The 27,695-nt window shown below is 43.6% G+C and overlaps 1 pseudogene; it reads left to right on the top strand.

Annotated features, from left to right (window-relative positions):
* The first annotated feature begins 2,788 nt into the window (after nucleotides 1-2,788).
* LOC128052511 (platelet-activating factor acetylhydrolase IB subunit beta-like) lies at nucleotides 2,789-4,297 on the top strand (annotated as a pseudogene).
* The last annotated feature ends 23,398 nt before the right edge of the window (nucleotides 4,298-27,695 follow it).

The raw sequence follows: 27,695 nt of genomic DNA, 5'->3' as shown, positions 1-27,695 counted from the left end.
ACATAAAAATCACCGGTGCGCAGCTCACGAGAGCTGATTTTAAGAGAGTGCTATGAAGCTTCTCCGTGAGAGGCCATGGACACAGAAGCTCCTCAGCGTGTTCGAACCCTCAACTTCTCTGCGCTCCTGCAGCGACCTCCTCGGACAGTTGTCTGTGTGCCCAGTGTCTGCACGCATGCGCACGCCCACTGTGGACAGGCTGACGGCCATTATTCAAGAGCTGCTCCCAGCTTCTGTTAAGGTTGTCTGCTCAGGAAGACAGGAACTCTAGCTGAAATACAGAGGGCGGAGCCCCAACCGCCAACCTGGCTGCGTGGACAGAGGTGCCACTCAGGGCAGTCTCTAGCATCAGTTACAGGAACTTTGAGGTAAGGGAGACACAGACTTTTCAACCCTCAGGTGTCGCACTCTGCGCTGTTTTTCACCCTGGGGGTTACTTGTGCCCTTGTCAGTATAGGGAGACTCCCCTACAGCGCTCAGTTCCCTTGCAGTGTTTACACCAGGGTTACTGGCACCTCTGGGGAGCAGGTTGCAAGAATGCTTCCCGACTCAGGGCCTGTAGTGAAGGGTCAATCGTGAGAGCAGTTTACCAGTGGAGGGTCAATCGTGAGAGCAGTTAAACAGGTGCCATTCTAGTCCGTGCCTTCTGAGGAGTATAAAAGCTAAAGGGAATTTCTTCCACTTGAAAGCGCTCATTGCAAGAAGTAGCGCAGGTCATTGGAAAATGAGTGGAAAGTGAGTGAAGATCTAATATACATTCTCATAGTTTCACAGGTGAAAATATTTAACGTGAAAATATCAGTCGACACATATGTTCAAAGGGCAGTCTTGTCCATGATGAAGTAGCAGACATCTATTTGTAGTCTGATGTCAAATCATGATTGATTTGCAAGCATAGATGGGGTTTGTACGTAACTGATTGGTTAGTGGGAGTCTGATAGGTTGTCCAATGTGCAGGTTGGTTTTGTCTGTGGATATTTGTGATTAAGGGGAGTTTATGCCTCTATTTTTGTGAAAGTGTGTAAGGGTGAGTGTTGGATTTGGAGGGTGTTGAGACTGTAACACAGGCATCAAGTAGTTGGTGATTAGGTGTTTGATATTTGAGGACTATTTTTACATGTGCTTTTTTCACCCATGAATTTGGGGATTTGTATGTGTTTAATGGTAGGTTTTTCATATGTGTAAGGGCAATGTTAGGAAAAGTACTGGTGTATATTAGTTTGGGTGTACAGTCTATTTTGTGTCTATTTTTCCTTTGATTTTATCTTTGACCCAGTTTTTTTTAATATTTTATACAGCATAATGAATATAATTAAAATTGGTGTATTTTATATATGACAGTTAAGAAAGTAAATCCTAAGAGTTCGCATCACAAACGAAACATTTTTTCTTTTATTTTTATTTTGTATCCATAAGAGACAATGTTCACCAACCTTCTTGTGATAATCATTTCATGCTGTATATAAGTCAAATTGTTATGCTGTATGTCTTAAAATTATGCAGTGGTCAATGTCAGTTATGCCTCGATAAAACCAGAAGTGGGGGGAAAGAGTGTATTGTTTAGCTTCCACATATTTCTCAATTTTCCTGTTTTCTTGCTCTTAAGGGATTTCTTATTTCATCCTATTGTGGTTAGAAAAGATACCTGAAATTATTTCAGTCTTTTTAAATTTGTTAAAACTTGATTGTGGCCTATTATGTATCCTGGAGGATGTTGCTTGTGTACTTGAATGTATATGTGCTGCTGTCTGGTGGTATGTTTAAATATGTGTAAGGACCATATGATCCTTACATGTTTTCATCAAGGCATGTTTGTTTATTGCTTTTCTATCCATTTTTATAAGTGGATTATTGAAGTCCCTTACTGCCCTTGTATGCAATCAAATTTTTTTCTTTAATTCCAGTATTTGCTTAATACCTTTATGTGCTCTGATGCTGTATGCATATATAATTTTTATATCTTCCTGTTGAAGTGACTCTTATTAAAATATAGAGACCTTCTTTTTCTATGGAAACAATTTTGGACTTAACATCACTCTTTTATATGAGTAGCCACCCCTGCTTTCTTTTGCTTACTATTTACATGCATGGAGTATCTTTTTCCATCCCTTCATTTTGAGCCTATATGTATCTTTAAATCTAAAATGAGTCTCTTCACGGGAGGAGGGGGGGACAGGCCGGGTAGGGCGCTGCCCTCGCTCCCCTCCTCCCTGGCCCGGGTTCTGGGGGTGCCAGGGCCGCCGCGGCTCCACCCGCGGCCTTCCCGGGGAAGGGATCGCCTTCCTCCCTTGGTGATTTAGCAAGAAAAGTATTCTTGGGTAGGAAGGGCGTGGAGAGCAGGTCGCTCTCAGATCTTGGGAGAGGGTTCGGCTCTCCTCTCCCTGTCCGCGGAAGAGAAGCTCCGCAGTCCCCACCCCACCCCGCGGCTGGCGCTCAGGGACCGGGCTCAAGCCGCCTCGGCACTGTCCACCGGCCTGCAGGCGTTCCGTCCCCCACCTGTCCTTAGGTTGGAGTTGACCTGAGAAGGATGGTCCAGCCTTTCCCTGGCTCCCCTGTGCGGTGGTTCAGCCCCTGCACCCAGGAGGAGCGGCCTGACCCCACCGAACCATCCGCAGCATCCACCCACCAAATCCGGCAGGATTTTCTTTTCTGCCGTCAGCTCCTTCAACGGGAGCTGCCTTTTGATGTTGTAACACTGAGCTTCGAGGCCCTCAGCCATTCTCCTTCGAATCTCCCCACTCGTATAGGAAACGCAGTGCCTGCCTTAACCTCCCAGGTGGAATGAACCTTACTTGTTGAATATCTCCTGGTTACACGTTGGATTCACTTGTGAAAGAATCATTTTCCCCTGCGTGGAAGCCACTTAGTGGCTTATTTAATTACAAATCCAGGGATTGCAAAGCTTTTTGATTTTCCAGAAGAGGGACATACCACTATATCGAATAAGCTTGATATTACAGCCAAAATGGTGCTGTCCCAGAGACAACGAGATGAACTAAATCGAGCTATAGCAGATTATCTTCGTTCAAATGGCTACGAAGAAGCATATTCAGTTTTTAAAAAGGAAGCTGAATTAGATATGAATGAAGAATTAGATAAGAAATATGGTGGGCTTTTGGAAAAAAAATGGACATCTGTTATTAGATTACAAAAGAAGGTTATGGAATTAGAATCAAAGTTAAATGAAGCAAAAGAAGAATTTACGTCAGGTGGACCTCTTGGTCAGAAAAGAGACCCAAAAGAATGGATTCCCCGTCCACCAGAAAAATATGCATTGAGTGGTCATAGGAGTCCAGTCACTCGAGTCATTTTCCATCCTGTGTTCAGTGTTATGGTCTCTGCTTCAGAGGATGCTACAATTAAGGTGTGGGATTATGAGACTGGAGATTTTGAACGAACTCTTAAGGGGCATACAGACTCTGTACAGGATATTTCATTCGACCACAGTGGCAAGCTTCTGGCTTCATGTTCTGCAGATATGACCATTAAGCTATGGGATTTTCAGGGCTTTGAATGCATCAGAACCATGCATGGCCATGGCCACAATGTTTCTTCAGTAGCCATCATGCCCAATGGAGATCATATAGTGTCTGCCTCAAGGGATAAAACTATAAAAATGTGGGAAGTGCAAACTGGCTACTGTGTGAAGACATTCACAGGACACAGAGAATGGGTACGTATGGTGCGGCCAAGTCAAGGCGGCACTCTGATAGCCAGCTGTTCCAATGACCAGACTCTGCGTGTGTGGGTCGTAGCAACAAAGGAATGCAAGGCTGAGCTTCGAGAACATGAGCATGTGGTAGAATGCATTTCCTGGGCTCCCGAAAGCTCATATTCTTCCATCTCTGAAGCAACAGGATCTGAGACTAAAAAAAGGGGCAAACCTGGGCCATTCTTACTGTCCGGATCCAGGGACAAGACTATCAAGATGTGAGATGTCAGTACTGGCATGTGCCTTATGACCCTGCTGGGTCATGATAACTGGCTACGTGGAGTTCTGTTCCATTCTGGGGGGAAGTTTATTTTGAGTTGTGCTGATGACAAGACCCTGCGTGTGTGGGATTACAAGAACAAGCGATGCATGAAGACCCTCAATGCGCATGAACACTTTGTTACCTCCTTGGATTTCCATAAGACGGCCCCATACATGGTTACTGGCAGTGTAGATCAAACAGTGAACGTGTGGGAGTGTCGTTGATTGAGTCTCATTTGGCCCCTCCTCCCTTTTTTCCTCTGGATGCACTCTGATGATACCATGGTTACCCCATCGAGCTCTGTTTAAATAAATATTGTCCTTTCATGTAAAAAAAATAACAAATAAATAAATAAATAAAACAAGTCTCTTGTAGATACCTTCGAGTTGGGTCTTTTTTTTATTTTTTAAACCATTCAACCACTGTTTAATCCATTTATATTATTTCTCGATCAGCAGAGATTACTGTTACTGTTTAGTTAATGGTCTTATTTATGTTTTGTAGGTGTTTTTTCCTCTTCCTGTCTGGAGGGTTATAGTTCCTCTTAGTTGTGCAATCTGCCCCCCATCATGGGGCTGGACTAGTGTGAAGGTTTCCTGATGGGGGGACTTGTGCTTGTGTTCTGTTGGATGAAGCTGGACCATGTCCCTGAAGCGCAGTTCAGTGGTGAGTTTCGGGCTGTCTATGGGTTTGGTATGACTTTGGGCAGCCTATATGCTAATGTGCTGGATTGTGTTCCTATTTTGCTGGAGGATTGGCATGGGGCATCCTGCACTGGAGCTTGCTGACACTTATTAAACAAAATTAATAACAAAAGATTGAAAAACAAAAGTTAAAACTATAGGATAAAGATTAGACTCTCAAAAGTACATTATTGAAAACAAAATATCAAACACAAAAATTAAAAATACAGAATTTAGTTTTTAAATATGGTGTTTTCTTATTTTTATTTTTTAAAAAGGTAAAAGCGGACTACAGAAAGGAGTAATAAAGAACCACTTTAGGAAAATATGAGAAAAAAAGAGAAGGTGGAAAGGAAAAAATAAGAATAAAAAATGGGGAGTGGGGAGTATATATAGGGCGGTAGTGAGAGGAATGTCCGTGTGATTCTTCCTTGTTCCTGCCCCAGTCGATTTGCCTACTCAGAAGGCCCTCCGATATATGTAGGAAGGTCTCTGGACCTGTTCTGGGCTGTGTGGGGTCAGATCAGACTTCAATCTTCCCTCGCCCCAGCTTGTACTTGCTCTCAAAGTCTGCACTATCCCCTAAAGCACACAGTCTTGGGGTAATTGTGAGACTTTAATCTGCTGCACCTGCCCCTTCTCAGGAGGTCCCCCTTCTTTGCTTTGCTCATGCTCCTTTGAATTTTGGCCCACTGCTGCTTTCAAGTCTCTCTCCAGTGTCTGGTCTCTGCCCTGACACCAGGTGGCGAAAGTGGCCTCTATTTTGGGCTCACTAGCTCATTTGAGCGGAGAAGGCAATGGCACCCTACTCTAGTACTCTTGCCTGGAAACTCCCATGGACGGAGGAGCCTGGTGGGCTGCAGTCCATGGGATCGCTAAGAGTCTGGCACAACTGAGTGACTTCACTTTCACTTTTCACTTCCATGCATTGGAGAAGGAAATGGCAACTCACTCCAGTGTTCTTGCCTGGAGAATCCCAGCGACGGGGGAGCCTGGTGGGCTGCTGTCTATGGGGTCGCACAGAGTTGGACACGACATGACTTAGCAGCAGCAGCTCAGTTGTGCTGTGGAGAGGGAAGGGTACTGCAAGAGCTGCTAGGATGTGTGGGGAGTGCTCAGTGTGGTTGGTCACACAGGGGGTGTCACTACAGCCTGAGGTGATGGTGCACTTCCCAGGGGAGTTGCTCCTGGTTTGTTGGACCCTTGGCAGAGCCAAGCCAACTGGGCTCCCGGCTGGGTCCTGTTGAGGTTGCCACAGTCTTAGGTGAGGTGTGTGTTTCCCCAGGGGAGTTGTCCTTGGGTTATGACCCTACTGGCTGGCGGATCTGAGCCACTCAGGGTTCCGGGAAGATGTGGGTAGTGATCCGCGGCCACTCACAGCTTGGCTGTAGATGTGATCCATGGGTCCATGGGGCCAAGATTGTAGTGGTCCTTTGCCTTTTGCCTCTGGCAGTTGTGCGCCTGCTTTTCTGCCTCTGGGGCTACAAACTGCAGCCTGCTCTCCCCTCCTAGGTATTCTCTATGGTTCTGTTCTTTGTTCTGTGGGTGCACGCAGAATTAGAATGCTGCCTGAGAGCCTTCCCACAGAAGTGAACTTTCTCTAGTGGTCCCAGAGTTTCCCCTGTCCTGCTGTGCTGTGTCACATTAACCCTCTTGGAGTATCTTCACAGCATTCAGCCCCAGTCCTTTCCCTGAGGACCAAGCCCCACAGCCAGAGCCTCCGCACCCAGCCCCCACCTGCTGCAGGCAGATGAGAGTGTGTGAGCTTCTTTTTGGCTGGAAATTGCAATTTGGCACAACCTCTGTGCAGAATTTTCTGTTTTGCATTATTGTGCTTCCATCTGAGGTTCCTAAGCTCCCCTATAACCCCACTTGTGAGGGGGTTTCTTGTTGCCTGGAAACTTCTCCTCCTTCAGGACCCCCTCCTCAGGATGGATTCTCAAGATCCTTTGTCTCCCTTTTTGTCTTTGTCTTTTGCCCTACCTCATTCCAAGTAGATTGGCTTGTCTTTCTGGACTCCTGGGGTCCTCTCCCAGGGTTCAGAAGATGTGCTATGGGAATTGTTCCACATACAGGTTATCTTTTGATATATTTGTAGGGGAGAAGGTAGTTTCCCTGTCCAATTCCTCCATCATCTTGAAACCACCCCCCTTCTATAGTAAGTTTTGAAATCAAGAAATTTGAAACTTCAAACTTTATTTTGCTTACACATTATTTTGCCTGTTCAGGCTGTTAGAATTCCATGTGAATTTCAGGATGAAGTTTTTTATTTTATAAAAAAAAGACCTCATTAAAATTAGAGACTGTCATCTGTGCATCACTTTTAGTATTGACAGCATTACGTCTTCTAGCCTGTGAACACAGGATGCCTTTACATTTGTTGGCATCTTTATTAATTTCTTTCAGCAATATTTTCTAGTTTTCCATATACATCTCTTTTTTCCCCTTGTTAAGTTGTTTCTAGTATTTTACTCTATAGTTCATGATATGATAAATGGTGTTGCTTTCTTAATTTTTTTCTCATGTTTTCCATTGTTAATGTATAGAGACAGAATTGATTTTTAAATGTTGATTTTATATCTGGCAACTTTTCTAAATTCATTTATTAATGCTAAGGGTGTTTTTTGGTGTGTTTGTGTGTAATCATGAGGTTTTCTGCATATAATATTGTGTTGCCTGAAAACAAGTATAGTTTCATTTTTCCTTTTCGATTTAGATATCTTTTAGTTTTTATCTTGTCTTATTTATTCGTCTAGGAATTCTAGTAGTGTACTGAATAGAAGTGGTGAAACAGGCAGCCTTTCTATGTCCCTGATTTTCACGGGAAAGTTTCACCACTTAATAGCTAAGACTTTTCCCATATGTGACCTTCATTATGTTGAAGTCATCAACTTTTTTTTTAATCACAAAAAGGCATTGAATTTTGTGAAATGTTTTATTTTCTGCATCAATTAAGATGATCACATGATGTTTATTTCCATCTTTTTAAGTGATAAGCCATATTGATTTTTCTCATTTATTGAACCAATCTTACATTGCAAGATCAGTCCCATTTGGTCATGGTGTATAAGCCCTTTCCTCTGTTGTTCTGTCTTATTGTTTTTTAAAGGGCTTCTGCGCCAGTTTGCATGAGGGATGTTGGTCTGTGGTGTACTTTTGTCATGTCTTTGGCTTTATATCCAGTGTAATGGTGACCTCATAGAATGACTGAGGAAACTGTCTCCTATTTAATTGTTTGGAAGAACTTGAGAAGACTTGATGTTAATTCTTTCCACTTGGTAGAATTTACCATGAAGATACTTGATGCTGGGTGTTCAGTCACTGGAGGTTTTTTGATAGTTATTCAATATCTTCACCTCTAGAGCTGTTTAGATTTTGTATTTCTTCATAATCCAGACTTGGTAGGATGTTTCTAGAAACCTGCTCATTTCATCTGTTTCCAAATTTTCTTTTTATGTCTATAAAGCTGGTAGTAATATCCCTTCACTTCTGATTTTACACATTTTTTCCTTATCTCTTTATGTAATGGTAAGTTTAAGTAGTTTTGTCCATTTTTTTGATTTTTTTCCTCTTTTTTGAGGGCTACCTGACAAAACCATGGTGTAGCTAAAGTACATAAAGTGGTTATTTGACATACATATGTGTTGTGAAAGGATTCTAACAATCAAGTTAATTAACATACCCATTACTTCTCACATATTTACATTTGTATATGAGGCATGTAAATTCTGCTCTCAGAAATTTTCAATTACAGAATAGAGTATTATCAATTATAATCACATTATACATTAGCTCCTCAGACCTTATACTTTCATTTATTTTTCATGTTATAACCGAAATTTTGTATCCATTTACCAATCTGTTTGCATATACCCCACACCCAGCTACAGAAACAATTCAACAATTTCTACTCTGTGTTCTATGGAGGCGAGGCCATTCCAGCTGGCTCCTGGATCTGGGACCCCTCCAGGGGCAGATCTCTCCACAATGGGAGTGTCTGTGACATAGAGCCCCAAATCTCTCTAGGGAAATGCTCTTGTCTCCCCACTTTCCCATGTGGATGGGCCCAAGGAGGAAAGCTGGTGGTCTGTTCATTTTCTACAGGTCACTTTCATGCATGCTGGGTGACACATCCTATCTGCTGGCATCTTCCACCCTGGCCTCTGGAGTGAGTAAGACGAGAGCAGATGAGACTTGCTATGACCCCTGAACAGTCTGTGGGCCTGTTGAGTCCTACCTGTACCCTGGGATCCTGCTTAGGCCACAGGTGTAGGTAGAGGTCACCGACTGTGAGTCTGTCCTGAGTACCCAGTCCTGTGAAAGCTGATTGCTTCAATGGGGAGAAGTGAAGCTTCTCTGCTTGAGTCTCTGCTGCCTCTGGGAGCTTGGCCCTCTGTTGAGGGGCTCCAGGTGGCTTCCCTCTGTCTGGGCCCAGGGAACTAGAGTAGAGGGGAGACTCTGGAGTGAGGCCACCATGAGCCATCAGGCCCCTAATGTCTTTCCTCTGGTCCTGTGGACGGTGGTGGGACACCAATGCTCCTTGGTAAATGCACTGTCTGTGGGCGCCTCTTCCACTAACATCCTTCCCCTGCATTCCATCCTAGGGGCACAGCGTCCCACTCTCGGACCATGAGATGCCTACACACACAGAAACAACCGTGCTCATTCACTGGGGGAGGTGGGCGCTGTAAGCATGGCTGTCCTCTCCTCCAGGGCAGGGTGGGACCAGCCCTCAGAGGCTTCCATGCTCCACACTGCACACTCTCAGGGCTGGGAGTGTGTGGTCCTCATGCTTGCTGCTGCTTCAGAGCACGAGAAAGGCAAAGGGAGGGTGACAAACCTAGCCTATCTTGTTCCAGCTGCATCTGGGAGAGAAATGGGCTTTCAGGGCGGTGTCATCTATCCACTGTGACATAAGGATGAGGTTTGTCCTACCTCTGGACTCCCCTGCTTATTCTGACTGTGAGTTTCTCCCTGACACTTCCTGAGCCTGAGGGGAATTTCAGCTTCTGAACATACCTCCCTTACCAGCTGCACAATATCCAGGTGGAGAGAGAGTAGGATAGAAGTGAGCAAGATCCTGAGAAGGGGGAGGTCTTTAGGTTTAGCTCACTGTGACATGTCCTAAATGGTGTTGCTTGTTTCTGTAATGCTGGTATTATGGAAACTGAAGGTGCAGTTAGGGAATTGGGGCACAGGTGAGTATCCATGCTGGGGTCAACCTCCCTCCATGGCCGCATCCCATGTGGAAGTCAAAGCAGGCACCTGGGAAGAGTGGACCCTGATGCCTTCCATCCCCCTCAGTAAGGCACAGACAGGCTAGTACCCCTGCTCCTGAGGAAAAACCATTTATTTCGGGTAGGAAGAAGCCTTTAGCACGCAGAGGATGTGCTAACATGAGAGAAAATATTTATCTGCATGGTATGGATTTTTCTCTTGAGGAAGAGTTTTCCTACCTGTAATGCTGTGAAAAGCATGTTCTGATTCACCAGAAGAAGTGTATTTCTGAAGGAGACCATGCCTTGGACAGTGGAGGGGATGGCCTGGGATGCTTGTCACTCTTGATCCAAGTTGGCAGGCTCTGCCTGGAGGGGGAGCTGGATCCCTGGGTGAGAAGGCCCACTTGCTGTCCCTGGAACTGGTCCACTTACCCTTATTTGAAAAGCTATGGCACATCGGGGTAGCTTGGTGATAACAGGGTGTATCTCTCCTCATTCTCCTTTGTTCTTGGTAGGAGAGAATTCTGTGGTGGCAGTAATGTGGACCTATTGGGTCTTGGAATTCTGCTTGGTACCAATTTAACTCCGTGGCATGAGGTCCATGGTGAAACACCATCTTCTCCTTTAGGATCTGTCCAACAGCTGTTATGACAGTCTGAGCCTCAACAGCCCTGCTGTCCATGGTGGATTTGCTTTTGATTGATTCTTGGCTCTTGACACTGACTGTTTCAGGCTTGCCTTTTTGCAGGGGCTCTTCTGGTTCTTTGCATTTATTGGGGAAAATCCACTGCAGAAGGAGCTTAATCCTTTCTTTGAAGTAGCTTTCTGACAGAACCTGTCTCTTCTTTAGGATTAACTGTCGAAACTTACTTTTTAGGGACTCTGTTGATGCTTTTTTCTGGCCGGGATGGCTCATCCCTTGGGGTTGGTAAGCCCTCCGTTCTGCCAGTCCTTTTTGAATCTGTCTTAATTTGGGCCTTGTGTATTTCTCTCTCCCATCCTTGGGGACAGACTTCTTGCCTTGGCTCTTATATTTGAGCTGTCGCCTCATGTCCACCTGCTGCCCCTGGCTGCTCCCTTCACTTGATGTAGCATCATAGAGTTCTGGGGAATTGGATTTGTCTCCACTGGATAAGATCTGATAGGGCAGAGATTGCTGAGAAGCCAAGATGTTTGCAGCAAGAAACATATTTGAGTGACAGTCTTTGAGAAGTGTATCACTGGAACAGTCTTGAAGAAGTACACCGGTTTCACAGTCTTGAAGGAGCACACAGGTGGCTTGGCCTTGAGTGTGATCCTGCTGGTCAGTGAACCCTTGAGACTCAAGCTTAAGAAACTGTGTCTCAAAGAGTAGATCTTCTGTATTTGAGGCAACAGATTTTGTATTCAATGAGGGGCTTTTATTGCACCTTGGAGACCGTAATCTCCTGAAATCCATATTAATGTCTAGGGATTTGACCTGCACACTAGGTTCCCTGGTGCCCTTCCCAGCTGAGTCTCCTTCCACAACCTCTTGGGCCCTGGAAGATGGGGAACATTCATCGAGGTCCACAACTATCACATTAGAGCAAGATTCTGGGGAGGCCTGCCCCCTAGTTTTCTTCTGTGGCTCACTCCTGGCCATTGCTGAACTTGGACTTGGCTCCAGGCCGCCTTTCTCAGTTTCCACAACAGACTCACTGTGCCACATTCTGCTCACAAAGTTGTATTTGGGGGCCGGAGAAGATGGTTTGTTTTCCTGTCCAGTCAGACGGACATCTGAGGGCTTATGGGTGTCACCAGGTGTGGGTCCTCCCAGGTACCCCCAGGTTTTCTTAGTCGCCCATGAGGGGACAGGGAGGGGATTCTCCAGTGGGGCAACTGCGTGGGGCTGAGGAGGTTTTCCCAAGCCCTTGGTTAATAGGGCTGAGTGGTCTCCAGATTCACAGGTGGCCTTCAATGTGGGCCCTTGAACCTTTTTCAACTTCAAGCAAAATATGAACTTAAGGACTTTGAAGAGTAGGCGCCACCTGTGCCTCGCCCAAAACCTTATTATATGTGCTTCCAGCTCCTGCTCGGTATACGGACTGAGGGCAAGAGACTCATGGGAGGGGATCATGGAGGCTTTCCAATCCTGAGAGGACTGTGTACTTTCTGTTTTCATGGGACCATTTGTCTCTCCCAGAATGTCTAAAACAAGGTTGCCAGCAAGCCTCGAATGATAGACTTTCACAAGGATCTCTCTCTCACAGATTTGCTCTCCCTTCCTCTCTGTAAGGACGCTTGAGACTGCTGGATGCTTCTTGTCTGGGCTCAACACTCTTTCTGACTCAGATTTTGCTCTCGGATCCTCCACTGGAGGGTTGGCTGAGAACACGTACAGATGTTTTGCGATCTTCCCCACACTCTGCCCTACATCATGGCGCAGGTCTCTCCCTGGGCCATGGGCAGGGCACTTGGACCTCATCTTTTGTGCATCCCGTCTCCTTTTGCCTAGACCTGCAGAGCATCTTGAGGGCCCCTCCCTGCCCTGTGCCTGACAAGGCCTTGGGTATCGATCCTGAGGCTGCATCAGTTTCTGAGATGCTTGGATTCTGTAGGGCAGGCCACTCTGTTGCTGCATGAACCTTTGGGAAATGTGGTGCTCCAGTTTCTCCCGCACCTCAGGGCTGATCAAATACCCAGGAAGGATGGAGACAGAGCTGTTAGCCTGGGAAGACCTGGTCTCCTGGGGTAGGTTGGGACTGACCTGGCTAAAGATTTGCTGAGAGTTTTTAACCGAAGAGGGTAAAGTTCTCCCTCTTTCTAGTTGTTTTTTCCGAAAGTGACTTTCCAGGTTTTCAATTGCATTTGAACTGAAAGACGATGCCTTATTTTGGACTGTAGGGCAAGATGCTTCAATGGACCCAATCTGGTGTTGAGATGATGATGACTGGACTAGGCGAGAGGGTGATGGATGGACAGTTGTTTCGAACTGAGCCTGAGGTCGTGGATGATATAGGGGTATGACTGGAGTCAAGGATTGGGGTCTGGCCTGGATCTCCATATGAGCCCGAGAAGATGGCTGACAGAGAGGGATGTTTAAATTCAAGGGTATCGGTTGGGCTTGGACCTCCATGTGAGCCCGAGGAGGTGGTTGAAACTGGGGCATGGTTGGAGTTGAGGGTTGTTGGTGGTCCTGGACCTCCATGGAAATCTTAGATGTTGGTGGACATTGAGGCATGGTTGCCTGACCTCTACCTCCCCAAGGAAGGGGTTGGGCCTGGGTCTTCATGTGAGCCCAAACAGGTGGTTGAAACTGGGGCATGTTTGGAGTCCAGCGTAGGTGTTGGACCTGGGTCTCCGTGTGAGCCTGAGGTTGTGGTGGTTGACACTGGGACATGGATGGACTCCAGAGTAGGGATGGAACCTGGGTCTCCATGTGAGCCCGAAGTGGTGCTTGAAATTGAGGCATGGTTTGAGCCAGGAGTTGGGATTGGACCCGGGTCTCCATGTGAGTTTGAGGTTGTGGCGGTTGATACTGGGACATGGATGGAGTCTGGAGTAGGGGTGGAACCTGGGTCTCCACATGGGCCTGAAGTGGTACTTGAATGTGAGGCATGGTTTGAGCCAAGAGTTGGGATTCGACCTGGGTCTCCATGTGAGTGCGAGGTGGTGGTTGAAACTGGGGTATGTTTGGAGTCCAAGGAAGGGACTGGTCCTGAATCTCCACGTGACCTTGAGGTTGTGGTGGTTGACACTGGGACATGGATGGAGTCTGGAGTAGGGGTGGAACCTGGGTCTTCATGTGAGCCCAAGTTGGTGGTTGAGAGTGAGGCATGGTTGAAGCCAAGAGTTGGGCACTGGACTGGGTCTCCATGGAAACTTCAGATGATGGTTGACATTGTGGCATGATTGGAGTCAAGGGTAGGGGTCGGGCCTGAGTCTCCATGTGACCCAGATGTGATGGCTGCAACTGGGGCATGGTTGGAGTCAAGGATTGAGGTTGAGCCTGGGTGACAGGGTGGGTCAAGCGCTTGGCCAGTGACAGTCTTGAAGTTGCTTTAACTGGAAGATGGAACGGTTTGGCTTTAGAGTGTTCGTTGAATAAGACAGGGCGTAACCCTAGAGCTGACCCAGGTAGTGTGACAGCAGCTACAAGAGACTCACTGTGCAGGAAGGGGAGGCCCCAGAAGAGCTGGCTGCATGTCTTCTGTAGACAGTCCCCCACAGTGTCAGGATACCGGGGCTTCTCAGGACCAAGCAGCTGTTCACGTGTGCCTTTTATGTTCCAGAAGCGTTGGTGACCCAAGGTGTCCTGTTTGTGACCCAGCGACTCGATCCTCTTCCCCGAAGAATTCAGGCGGTAGCCTGCCTCCTCCTCCTCTTCTTTCTCTTTCCAAAACTTCAGTTCCACTCTCTTGGTGATTAGTATTTCCAGCAGCTCCTGGACATCAGGGTTGATAAAAGCGAGGCTCCCAGCCTCTACCTGCCTGTTTCTGGGATCTCCCAAGGAGGCCTCTGGTGGGGAGAGGGGAAGGCTTTCTTTCTGGGACTCTAAGTGTGTCAAGGTGGAGAAGCTCCAAGCTTTGGCTGCTTCCTGCCACCAGGCCAGGGCTGATCCAGGACTGCTTGAACAGACAATGCCTGAGATGGCTGCTCTCCAAGGGGAGTGTGGAGATGACCTGTGTTGGATGGTGCCCAGTGCGAGTGCCGTAGAGTCACCCTGAGTGAGACTCATCATGGAGCCTGATGGTTTTGGGGCAGAGCAGGGTGCTGGAGGTAGAGAGCAGGCTCTCCCATGAGGGGGCCTTGGTGGGGAAGGGGAAAGAGCCAGTGGCCAGGGTGAAAGGCTGTCCAGGGGAAATAAATGCTCTGGTGTTGGAGAGGCACTCAGGTATGACTCGGAGTAAGTGGAAACTGAGCCTGGAGAAATGGTAGAAGCCCATGGTAGAGGCTGCTTGGTCAGAGGAGCTGGGGAAATGGTAGGAGCTGCCTCTTCCCTGCATGGTTGGTGGGCTCCAGCAGAAACTGCTTTGCAAACCTCACCAGGTGAATCTTGACATGAGACCTGATGAAAGCTGCCCTTGTCAGGGAACCTCCCTAGGTGTCTGCAGGAGACATGAAGAACAGGCTTCAGCCAGGAGCTGCCAGGCCAGGAGGACCAGACAGGCCAGGCAGGGGTGGGCAGCTGCACCCCACAGCCCTGCATGGCCCCAGTACTGACTTCACAATGCTCCTGCTGTTCCTCACCTCAGGATGATAGCCATACCACCCCCCCTGGAATCCTCCCACTTCAGCCCCAGGCTGCCAGTATCCCTGGGCTCACACCATAGGCTCTAGAAGAACCCCCTAGTAAGAAAGGGTAGATTCTCTACCTTTGCAGAAGTGAAGTCAGGTCCCAGACCTCTTCCAGTGCTTCCAGGCAATCTCTGCAAGCTGGAAATCAGCAGACTGGGTCATGGTGGTGAAGATAGGAGCCTAGGGGTCTTACAGGAAGTTGAGGGCACTGTCTCTTTCAGGGGCACCATTGGGAGACTGGAGCCCAACCACCAGTGTCCAATACCACATGATCCCTGACAGTGATGGTGAAGCTCGTGAAAGGGTTTATCACTCAAATTTCCCATATCCTTTACTCCTTGCTGCCCTCACAACCTACCTGTAGAGTAGGAGTGGAACCTGGGTCTCCATGTGGGCCTGAAGTGGTACTTGAATGTGAGGCATGGTTTGACCAAGAGTTGGGATTGGACCTGGGTCTCCATGTGAGTTCAAGGTGGCGGTTGATACTGGGGTATGTTTGGAGTCCAGGCATACCATGGGCAGACATCACTTTGCAGCTGAATCTGAGCAAAGTTAAACCATGTGTCCTATGTGTACTGGAGGGCTCACCCCTCCCAATCCAGGTGCTATTAGTCCAATACAGCCCACACGCCCCTTTGGTATAGAGTCTTTTTCAGGCCCCTCACAGCTACATTCTACGCACGGAATCTGGGAAGTATCTGGATTCTGCTGTCCTTCTCAGAAGCCTCCCTGGGGGCTCTGTTTCTCAAGGAAGAAGTCCAGCTCCTGGCCCCCTCCGAGTCCGTGGAGCTGGGCCTCATGGCCAGAGAGGTGGGGACCAACTCTGGGGGCACTCACGGCTGGATGTCAGAACTCACCTTTCAAAGCTCCATTTCTCTTGCTGCTCCTGCTTCTTCCCCTTCGTTCCATTTGATGCTGAGAGAGAGAGAAAAAATGACAGCTTAAGACCCAAATCTCAGTCTCCCCTGTCTAGACAAGCATCAGGCACTAGTGTCCATACATAATATGACTTTCTACATTTCACTGACAGAGCTCTGCGATGTTTCTTTCCTTTCACTCATTTTTAAAGTGGATAAAATATTTTCTGTTTTCCTTCTTTGAAGAACAAAAGATGATTTTCAGTGTGAGAGGTACTTCTTTCGTCACTGTTCCTCTGCTCAAGAAACACACACATTCTCAGACTGTGGGTGAATCTTAGCTCCATCAGGTAGATCTCTGCTTCTTGATACCAGCCCCTGAGGCTCTTGGGGCTTCAGCATTGCCAGAAGATCAGCCCTGAGACACTGTTCACAGCTGCTGAACTAGTGCTTAGAGAGTCCTGTCCTCTCCTGAGATTGAACTAAGTATCCAATCCTCAACCCCTGGTCACTTAGTTTGGGATATGCCCTGGAGCCCCTGCCACACCTGGACTCCTGATCTGAGATCTTTGGGTAGAAATCCTAGTTGTTCACTCTATCTCCTGCCCAGCCTGGTTTGTCCCTAGAGGCATGATGTTCTATTCTTCCCTGAAAATAGATGTCCTGTTCTTTCCCACCGCAAGAATCTCTGGTTGATTCAGAAAAGTAGAAATCATAATAAAAAAGATTTCATATGCTTGTGAGTCTGGACCAAGGGTTCCTTACCTTTCTGACATTTCCATGTTTCCTAAGGGGAGGAAAGGATGGGTTATTCTCCAGGTAGGGAAGGATCAGGAAAAAGAGCCCCAGTCCACACAGAAAGGCAAGGATGGTATCGATCGCCCGAAAAGGGGAGCTGGAGTTCAGCCAAGTATCAAAAGTGCTTTTCAGAGAAAGGGGAGGATTCTCCTTCCTCTGAATCATACTGCTGCCCTCAGGCAACTGAGCACAGGGTGTGCACTTGGGGACTAAAGTACTAGGCTCACATCATAGAGCTGTGGTCTGGTCACAAAGGGCCCTTGGGAGTAAGAGGGAGTAGCGGAGGAGGAGGCTGGACTATAGCCCCTCCCTAACCATCCAGCCCCCCAGCCTCATTCATCTCCCTTCCACTGAGCCTTCCCATCCTACCTTCTCATCCTGTTAAGAGACATTACTCAAGTGTTGCTTCTTTCTCCCTAGGACTCAGAGAATTCCAGGTTCCTTTGATATCATTGTTTGAGTCCCCATCAATACTTTAAAAAATCTGGAGTTCTCCCTGTAACTTTGGTTAATCCCAGGTATTTTTAATTTTATGATATATTTTTTTAAAATTTCAGTTAATTTTGACTATATTCAACTACCAGGAATTAAAAGTTAGTAAAAAATTTTTGAAATTTACAAGGCTATGAAATATAAAGCAAATTAAAATAAACCTTCAGAGTAAATTTTTCATAAGTTTCCAGCATCCTTGTTTTCTGAACTCAGTACACTGAACAAAAAGCTTTGGAACACTGTACAGATACACAAACATCCTTTAAACAAATCAGCCCAGTGTTTTCAAATCTAAGAACCAAGTTTTTTTTTTTTTTTTTTTCAGTTCAAATGTTATCTTTCAGTATTTTTTATATGTTGGACTGCTAGCAGTCAGTTCTCCCAGCCTCTGTTTATCTGGGAATATTTTTATTTTGCCATCTTTTCTGATTTAATAGACATGGAATCCTTGGGTGACAATTTTTTCTTTCAGATCTTTTAATGTGGCATCTCACAGCCTTCCCTCTGCCGTTTCTGACTGGAAGTCAGTGATAAATCTTATTCTGGTCTCTTCATATATGGAGAGGAGAAGGAAATGGCAATCCACTCCAGTGTTCCTGCGTGGAGAGTCCCATGGACAGAGGAGCTTGGTAGGCTGCCCTCTGTGGGGTCACACAGAGTCACGACTGAAGTGACTTAGCAGCAGCAGCACCATATATGGAGAACAGTTTTTCTCCAGCTACTTTTTTTCCTTTGTTTTTCCACAGCTTGACCAAGATGTGTCTTGGAGTGGATCTGTTTCCTTTCATTTTTCTAGAGGTAAACTCTGAATCTGGAGAGTGGTTTTCATCAAAATTTTATAAACTTTCAGCCATTATGTCTACAAGTATTTTATTCTGTCCCCTTTCCTCTCCCTTCTTTCTCAGAGTCTCTTTCCTTCCACATTTGATGGTGTGCTGAATGGATGCTGTAGATCGTTTCCCCTCAACATTTTTTCTCTTTGTTTTTTACATTGATTTCCTGAATTCATCTTCAAGGTTATGGATTCTTTCTGCTACCATCTCAAGTGTGATATTGAACCTATTTTTCATTTTAACAACTATAGTTTTCAATTCTAGGACTTATATTAGTTTCCTTTTTAAAAATAATTTGTAGCTATTCATTGAGTGTCTCTTTTACTTAGATGAATAAATGAAAATCATATTTTCATCTAATTCTTCAAGCATGTCTCATTTAGTCCATCTTGCAGTTATCATTATTTTGATATTTTAATGTTTTGACCTTCATACTGAATTTATAAGTGATATGTGAGTCATATGTGATGTACTATATAAATGCTTTACTCACCACCATTTCAACACTAGAGTTTTCTGATTTTAACTGTGTACTTATCTGTCCCAGGGAGTTTTATACTTTGATATATTTTCCTTTTCCTAATTAGCATCTTTTCATTTAAGCTTGTAGAACTCCTTTTAACATTTCCTATTAGACTGATCTAATGGTGATGAACATTTGCTTGTTTGGAAAATTCAATGTCTCCTTCAATTCTGAATGACAGTTTTGCTGGGTATTGTTTCTCTGAATTAACTTTTTGCCCCTTGCTCTGCCTCTTGTCCTTTCTCCCTTATAATTCATATCGTAGGTCCACTTGATGGTGTCCCTTAATTTAGTGTGCTTAACTTCACTCTTTTAACTTTTTTCTTTCTCTCTGAGGAGGTGATTTCCACGGTTTTGTCCTCAAGTTTTCTGATTCTCCCTTCCACTAGTCCATTGTCGAATCTCTCGGTTGATTTTTCAGTCCAGTTGCTATATCCTTCAGATTTATGGCTTCTGTTTGGTACTCAAAAAGAATTTTTTTCTATCTCTTCATTGAAATTCCTGTTTTGTATACGTATTGTTCTCCTGATCTTGGTGAACATGTTTTTAACAATTATTTCAAACTCTGTATCATGTAAATCACTTCTGTTCATAAGAATGAGGACTGTTTCTGATCTTTATTTTATTTTTTTTCATTTGGAACACTGTCCTCTGTTTATTTAATTTCCCTCACTCTCTCTGTTGGTTTTGCACATTAGATAAGATAGACACCTCTCCCAGTCTTGACAGAGTCGTTTCACACTGAAGGTGAGACTCACCAATCAGCTCAGCCTGGGTTCTTGATTGTTTCTCAAATTTTGTGGGTTTTTTTCAACCACACTCTTTGTTCTTGGTACCTCCCAGTAGCTGAAGATGTTCAAGGGCCCATCAGTGTCCCAAAGGGGAGAATCACAGTCAGCACATGGAGGTAAGATGACTGGAAGCTGGGAAAGTGTGTAGTCAGACCCCTTTCAAGGACAAGCTTCTTATTGGGAGACCTAGCAACTTGGTGTAGGACTGAGGAAGAAGGTAGAGGGACACAGGCTTCTTGGGTTTCTGGTGAGGCTCTCAGTCAGCTCACATGCTGGGTGTGCTCAGTCGCTAGGCATGTCCAACTCTGAGACGCCATAGATTTAACTCTCCAGGCTCCTCTGTCTATGGAATTCTCCAAGCAAGAATACTGGAGCGGATACCCTTTCCCTTCTGTAGGGGATCTTTCCAACCCAGGGATCGAACCCAGATCTGCATTGTGGGCAGATTCTTTACCATCTGAGCCACCAGGGAAGTAGTGTTCAGTATAGTTATCATATTGTACATTACATCCAGGGTTTGTATTTATCTTGAAACTGAAAATTTGCACCTTTTGACTGCCTATGTCTAATTTCCCTCTCCACTTACTCCCCACCTCTGGCAAGTACAAATCTGTTCTCTTTTTCTATGAGATTTTGTTTGTTTTTGAAGTATAATTGAGCTGAACACTATATTAGTACCTGTTATGCAAAACAGTGATTCGATATATCTAAACATTTCAAATTGATCCCAATGTTAAGTTCATTACAATCAGTAATAGAGATATTACCTAATTATTGACTATATTCCTCACATTGTACAATTTCATACCTATGACTCCAACCAGAATAAATGTCCATATGTATGACATTTATTTTCCAAGCAGAAATTTGTACCCTCACCATTTCTCTTCTTTGAACCTCTTCTTCTGTCAGTCACTTATTTGTTCTTTGTAAATATAAATGTGTTTCTGTTCTGTTCTATTTGTCTATATTTTTGTTTTTGGATTCCTCACGTAAATGAACTAATAAAATATTTATCTTTCTCTGACTTTTGTCACTTAGCATCCCTCTGGTCCATCCAGGTTATCACAAATGGCAAGATTTCATTATTTTATGACTGAGTAATACACACACACACACACACACCATATCTTTCTCCAGTCATCTATTGGCGGGAACTTAGGTTGCTTACATACATCAGCTACTGTAAATAATACTGTAAATATCAGCTACAGTGAACGTAGCAGTGCATATATTTTTTTAATTAGTGTTTTCATTTTCTTCAAATAAATGCCCAGAAATGAAATTGCTGAATAATATGATAGTTCTATTTTAAATTTCTTGAGGAATTTCCATACTATTTTCCATAGTGACTTCACCTGTTTACATCACTATTTACATTGTATGGTACAGTGTACATTGTTTGGTTGAACTCTCCTTTGAAGCTGTCAGTCCTGGACTTTGAGTTACTGGGAAGGTGTTGTTTACTGTTTCAGTTACACTCTACGACTAGGGACCAGTCTGCTTAGATTGTCTGTTTCTTACTGATTCAGTGTTGGATGATCAATTTCTATAAATTGATTCATTTCTTCTCACCGTTCAATTTGTTTTCACATAACTGTTTGTGGTATTGTCTATGATTTTTTAAGCTCTATGATATCAGTTATAATTTCTCCTCTTTCATTTTTTATTTTGTTGTCGTGTTCTTTCTTTTTTCTTTCTTAAACTGGTTTTGAATTATGTTTATCTTTCAAAAACCTAGCTCTTGGTTTCATTAATCTTTCTATGAAGATTTTGGTATTTCTCTTATTATTTCCTCTTTGATCTTTATTATTTTCTTCTTCCCTCCCAGTTCCTGTAGATAGTAGGTTAGGTTGTTCATTAAGATTCCTCTCGTTTCCTAAGGTAGGCCTGTATTGCTCGACTCTAAAAACTTCTTTTGTTGCATGCCATAGACTTAGGGAAGTTGTACCTTTATTTTCACTTGCTTCAAGTTAGTTTCTGTTTTCCTCTTTGATTTCTTCACTGACCCTATGTTTTCTCAGTAGCATATTGTTTACTCTCCATATGTTTTGTTTTTTTCTAACATTTCTTCTTAAAATTAATTTCTAGTTTTATACTGTTTTTATAAAAATATTTGACATCATTTCTATCCTCCTAAATTTGTTGACACGAGTTTTGCAGCCTAGCACTTGCTCTGTTCCATGTGCACTAGAAAAGAATGTATATACTGCTGTTTTTGCAGTCAATGTCCTACATCTATTAAGTCCAACTTGTGTGTGCATGCATGCATGCTAAGTCGCTTCAGTCATGTTCAACTCTTTGAGATGCTATGGACTGTAGCCTGCCAGATTCCTCAGACCATGGGATTCGCCAGGCAAGAAAGTTTGATAAGGGCAGGTATGACCTCTTTGTATGTTTGATAGAAATTGCATGTGAAATTGTCCAGTCCTGGACTTTTGTTGCCTAGAGGGTTTTTTTTTAATTACAAATTCAGTACCATTACTAGTGATTGATCTGTTCAAGATGTGTGTTTTATTTTGATCAAGTCTTGGCAGGTTGTATGTTCTAGAAATTCACACTTTCTTCTGCTGCTGCTGCTGCTAATATGTTGGCATATAGCTGTTCATATTGTACTTTTATGATATTTTGTATCTCTGTGCAATTGGTTTTCATTTACCTTCTTTCATTTCTTAATTTTGTTTATGTGACTTACCTCTTTTCTTCTGGGTGAGCCTGGCTATAGGCTTATCAACTTTATTATCTTTAAAAAATCTTGATTTCATTGATCTTTTCTATTATTTCTGTCCTTTATTTCCTGCCTTCTGCTAACTTTGGGCTTTTATATTTCTTATTTTTATAACTACTTTAGGAGGGAGGTTATTTATTTGAGAGTTTTCTTGTTTTTTGAGTAAGTTTTTATCACTATGAACTTTTCAAACTGATTTTGCTGCATCCCATATAGTTTAGAGTAATGCATTTCCATTTTCATTAGTCTCAAGGTATTTTCCAATTTTCTCTCTGAGATCTTCACTGACCAATTTTTTTTTTGGTAGCATATTTAGTCCCTCATGCTTTTTCCCATTTTCTTTCTGCAATTTACTTTTAGTTTCATACTGTTGTGATAAGAGAAAAAAGCTTTCTATATTTTCTGGCTTCTCAAATTCATAGGGATTTGTTTGTGGCCTAGCATGCTGAGCACCAAAGAACTGATACTTTTAAACTGTGGTGTTGGAAAAGACTCTTGAGAGTCCCTTGGACTGCAAGGAGATCCAACCAGTCCATTCTAAAGGAGATCAGTCCTGGGTGTTCTTTGGAAGGACTGATGCTAAAGCTGAAACTCCAATACTTTGGCCACCTCATGCGAAGAGTTGACTCATTAGAAAAGACTCTGATGCTGGGAGGGATTGGGGGCAGGAGGAGAAGGGGACGACAGAGGATGAGATGGCTGGATGGCATCACCGACTCGATGGACGTGAGTTTGGGTGAACTCCAGGAGTTGGTGATGGACAGGGAGGCCTGCTGCAATTCATGGGGTCACAAAGAGTTGGACACGACTTAGCGATGGAACTGACATGAACTGAACTGATACTTAAAAAGAGTGTATATTCTGCTACGTTGGGATGCATTGTACTATAGATACATATGGAGCAGAGTTAGTCTACTGAACCAATGAAGACCATTGATGTAATTGAGGTGTTAAAGCCCCATACTCTTATTGTATTGGGTTGGGGCCAATTGGCTCTATTTCCTCTGAGTGTGTTTTCTTCTCTCCCTTTACCAGATCCCTTGCCCCAGAGTGGGTAAAGTGCTGAAGCAAGTTGGGGCTTTTGGGGGCTCTTCACTTGCATCTTCTGCAGACAGGCCTGCAGGTGCTCTGCATGGGCAGGCACCCACATTTACTTCTTTCACTCTGCACAGACTCAGCCTGTTCCAGGCCCTCTTTGATCTTCACAGCTGATCACTGCCCCTAGTTTCTGCCATTCCTGCACAGTTGTGGAGCCACAGGGCCTTTGTGATCTCTTAGCGTGTACTGAGGGACAAGATGTCATGGAGTGGCTGCTACCAGAGATCTGGGCTGCTTCTGATGCCTGCTGAGTAAGCACCAAGCATAGCTGCTCTTTCTGCCCCACCCAGGCTCTACCCCAAGACCAGGTTACTTCTGCCTTCCACAGTCAGGTCTTATCTCTGGCTGTCATTGCTCCAGGTTCAATGCCACACCTTGGCATGGAGTGAACAGTACCAGAATATTTGCTAGGAATGGGGCATGTTCTAAGGTGATCATGAGAACATCAGCAGCTGGTAGAATAGGATTCTCTACCCTCTGCCTCAGGAACAGGCCAGCACATACTGTTCTCATGAGCAAAGTCCATGCTTCCCACTGCTTATCTGTTTGTCCCAGTAGTCCATCCACCAGCCAAGAGCTTTGTCTCCCCTGCATCAGACCCCATGAGTAGGAATTCAATCTGTGGGTCTTAGGAATCCCTCCCCAGAGTGGGTGTCCAGCTGTGTATTTTCCCTTTTCTTCTGAGTGTCTTCCAAAGCACTAATGTCAACAAGAGTGCATTTCTTCCCTTCCTGCTTGGTTACCTATGCTTCTTCCTGATTGTCTTGGTTGTATTGGAAACTTTCATCCAATTTCCTGTTACATTTCATCGAGAATTGTTCTCCATGTAGATGTATTTTTGATGTTTTTATGGTGAGTTCCACATTTTCTTACCATCATCTTGATTGATCCTTCCTTAGAGTATTTGATAAATAATATTCCATCATCTGAAAATAGTGACAATTTTGCTTCTTCATTTTTAATGGGATGATTTTAATTTTTCTTTTTCTTTCCTAATTTCTCTGGCTAGGATGTCCAACACTGTATTGAATAAACTGGCAGAAGTGGGCATTTTTGTCTTGTTCATGATTAGAGGAAAAGCTTTAGTTATTCACTGTAACTGTGAGCTTGTCATAAGTGGCTTTATTTCATCTTGTTATTTTCCCTCTGAAAGGTTGTTGTTGAATCATGATGCAGGGATTCTTGGCCCCCGGAGGAGAAGAATTCAATCTGGGGCCTGTTGTTGAATCACGACGCTGGGATTCTTGGCCCCCAGAGGAGAAGAATTCAATCTGGGGCCAGAGACGAGGCTTCATCACTCAGAGCTTTTGTGTAATAAAGTTTTATTAAAGTATAAAGGAGATAGAGAAAGCTTCTGACATAGGCCTCAGAAGAGGGCAGAAAGAGTACCCCCTTGCTAGTGTTAACAATGGAGTTATATACTCTCCAGTAAAGAATGTCTGAAAGTTGTAAAGACCTCATCAGACCTACTCCCATAATTTACATTTTAAGATAACGGAATTAGCCAGAGGATTTAATCCAGAGACTGTCCTCAGGCAGAATACATTGTTGTTATATAATCCTAAGGAATGTACAGAAAGAAAGTTTGTCCTTTCTTCCTCCTTGAGAATTCCAGACCCCTCTCTCCTTGGGGACCCCTAGACTTCTTATCAACCTGCCTAGGAAATGACTCTCTCACCTCCATGCTCACTTTATTGGATTTTTAAGTCATAAATGGATACTGAATTTTGTCAAATGTTTTTTCTACATTTGCTCAGATGATCATGTTTTACCCTACATTTACAGTGTATGTAAGTCACATGCACTGATTTCCTGATGTTGTTCCATCCTTGCATTCCTGAAATAAATCTCAACTGATCATGGTGTATGAGCCTGTAATTGTACTGTGGATTTGTTTTGTGACTATCTTGGTGAGAAGTTTTACTGCTGTGTTTATCAGTGATACTGGTTCGTATTTTTTCTTCTCATGTCGTTCTCATTTTTGGTAACAGGGTGATGCTAGCCTCATAATAGAATATAAGTTTGGAAGTTATCCCTTTTCTGTTTTTTAATAAGTTTAAGGAAAATTGGTATTACTTCTTTTGTGAAAATTTGATAGAGTTCATCAGGTAAACTTTATTAGTTTGTTTTTAGATTCCTGTTTGTTTTTAGATTCCTGATTCAGTTTCATTAGTATTAATGAGTCTTTTTAGGTTTTCTTTTCCTTTATGATTTAATATTGGTAAAATGGATGTTTCTAGGAATTTATTCAGTTATTCTAGGTTGTCAAACTTGTGGACAAATTCAGTTCAGTTCAGTTCAGTTAGGTCGCTCAGTCGTATCCAACTCTTTGCAACCCCATGAGTCACAGCACGCCAGGCCTCCCTGTCCATCACCAACTCCTGGAGTTCACTCAGACTGACGTCCATTGAGTTGGTGATGCCATCCAGCCATCTCATCCTCTGTCGTCCCCTTCTCCTCCTGCCCCCAATCCCTCCCAGCATCAGAGTCTTTTCCAATGAGTCAACTCTTCGCATGAGGTGGCCAAAGTACTGGAGTTTCAGCTTTAGCATCATTCTTCCCAAAGAACACCCAGGACTGATCTCCTTTAGAATGAACTGGTTGGATCTCCTTGCAGTCCAAGGGACTCTCAAGAGTCTTCTCCAACACCACCATTCAAAAGCATCAATTCTTCAGCACTCAGCTTTCTTCACAGTCCAACTCTCACATCCATACATGACTACTGGAAAAACCATAGCCTTGAGTAGACAGACCTTTGTTGGCAAAGTAATGTTTCTGCTTTTTAATATGCTATCTAGATTGACATATTAATCAATCATAAAAGTTTCATGATCCTTTGTCTTTCAGTGGCATTAGGTATCATATTGCTTCTTAAATTCCTGATTTTGTCATTACAGTCCTTTTTAAATGAGTCTAACTTAAAGATTTGTCGATTTTGTTCATTTTTTCAGTTCTTAATTCCACTGATGTTTTTATTGTATCTTAGTCTCTATTTTATTTCTGTTCTGATCTTTCTTATTTCCCTTTCTACTAATCTTGGATTTTGTTTATTTATTCTTGTTCTATGTAATGTTAAGCAGTTGATTTGAGCTATGTATTATTTTTAGAAGTAGGCCGTTTTTGCTAGGAACTTTCTCCCTATATCCTTGTTTTTTTTTCTAAACAACTAGCATTTATTGAATAGTTATTGTGTATCAGGAACATTGTGTATTGCATACATCATGTATAATCCCATTTACTTTTTGTAGCAAAGAGGGAGCTATTAATATGCTCACTTTGTGATAAGAAAACTTAGACATGGAAAGTTAGTAACTTGGCCAATTTACAAAAACAGTAAGGCACAGGGTAGTTATTTAAACTCTAGAATCTGAACTTTTATGCTGTACTTTATTTGTGGCTATACAGAGGTGTCTGTATTACGGGCGACCAAAATAAGAGACTCCAAATCGCCAAAGCAATCTTGAGAAAGAAGAACAAAGCTGGAGACATCACATTCACTGATTTCAAATTATACTATGAAGCTACAGTAATCAAAACAGCATGGTCCTGGGACAAACACAGAGATGTAGATCAGTGGAACAGAATAAAGAGCCCAGAAGTGAATCCACCCTCTGTGATCAATTAATTATGACAAAGGAGGGAAGAACTTACAAATGGGAAAAGATTCCCACTTCCATGAACAATGTTGAGAAAATTGGACAATTACATCTATAAGAAAAGAACTGTAAAACTTTCTCACACTAAGTAGAAAAGTAAACTCAAATTGGATTAAAGACTGTAATAAAAGACCTGAAACCACAGTGACCTTTACACAGTAAAGAAAACTATGAGCAAAATGAAAAGCCCAACTATTGACTGGGGGAAGATATGCACACATACTATATCTGATAAGGGATTAACATCCAAAGTATGCAGAAAACTTCTACAACTTAAGATCAGAAAGCAAACAACCCGAATAAAACGTGGACAGAGAACCTGAATAGACATTTTCCCAAAGAAGACATAGATGGATAAAAGGCATATGAAAAGATGTTCAACATCACTATGTCAAAAAGCCACAAAGAGATGTCACTTTACACTTGTCAAAATGGATTTATCAAAAAGACAACATATAGCATGTTGGCAAAGATATAGAGACGAGGGAACACTTGGGCACCGTTGGTGGGAATGGAAATTCATGGGGCCACTGTAGAAAACAGCATGGAGATTCCTCAAAAAATTAAGAATAGAACTATCATATAATTTGGCTGTGTATTAAAATGCAGAGACGTCACTTTGTCAACAAATGTCCATATAGTCAAAGCTATGGTTTTTCCAGTAGTAACGTATGGATGTGAGAGTTGGACTATGAAGAAGGCTGAGCACTGAAGAACTGATGCTTTTAAACTGTTGTGCTTGATAAGACTCTTGAGAGCCCCTTGGACCTCAAGGAGATCATTC

This window comes from Budorcas taxicolor, chromosome 8 (assembly GCF_023091745.1).
Source record: "Budorcas taxicolor isolate Tak-1 chromosome 8, Takin1.1, whole genome shotgun sequence".
Lineage (NCBI taxonomy): Eukaryota > Metazoa > Chordata > Mammalia > Artiodactyla > Bovidae > Budorcas > Budorcas taxicolor.
The sequence above is the reverse complement of the archived record's forward strand: the minus strand, read 5'-3'. Positions and strand labels throughout refer to the sequence as shown.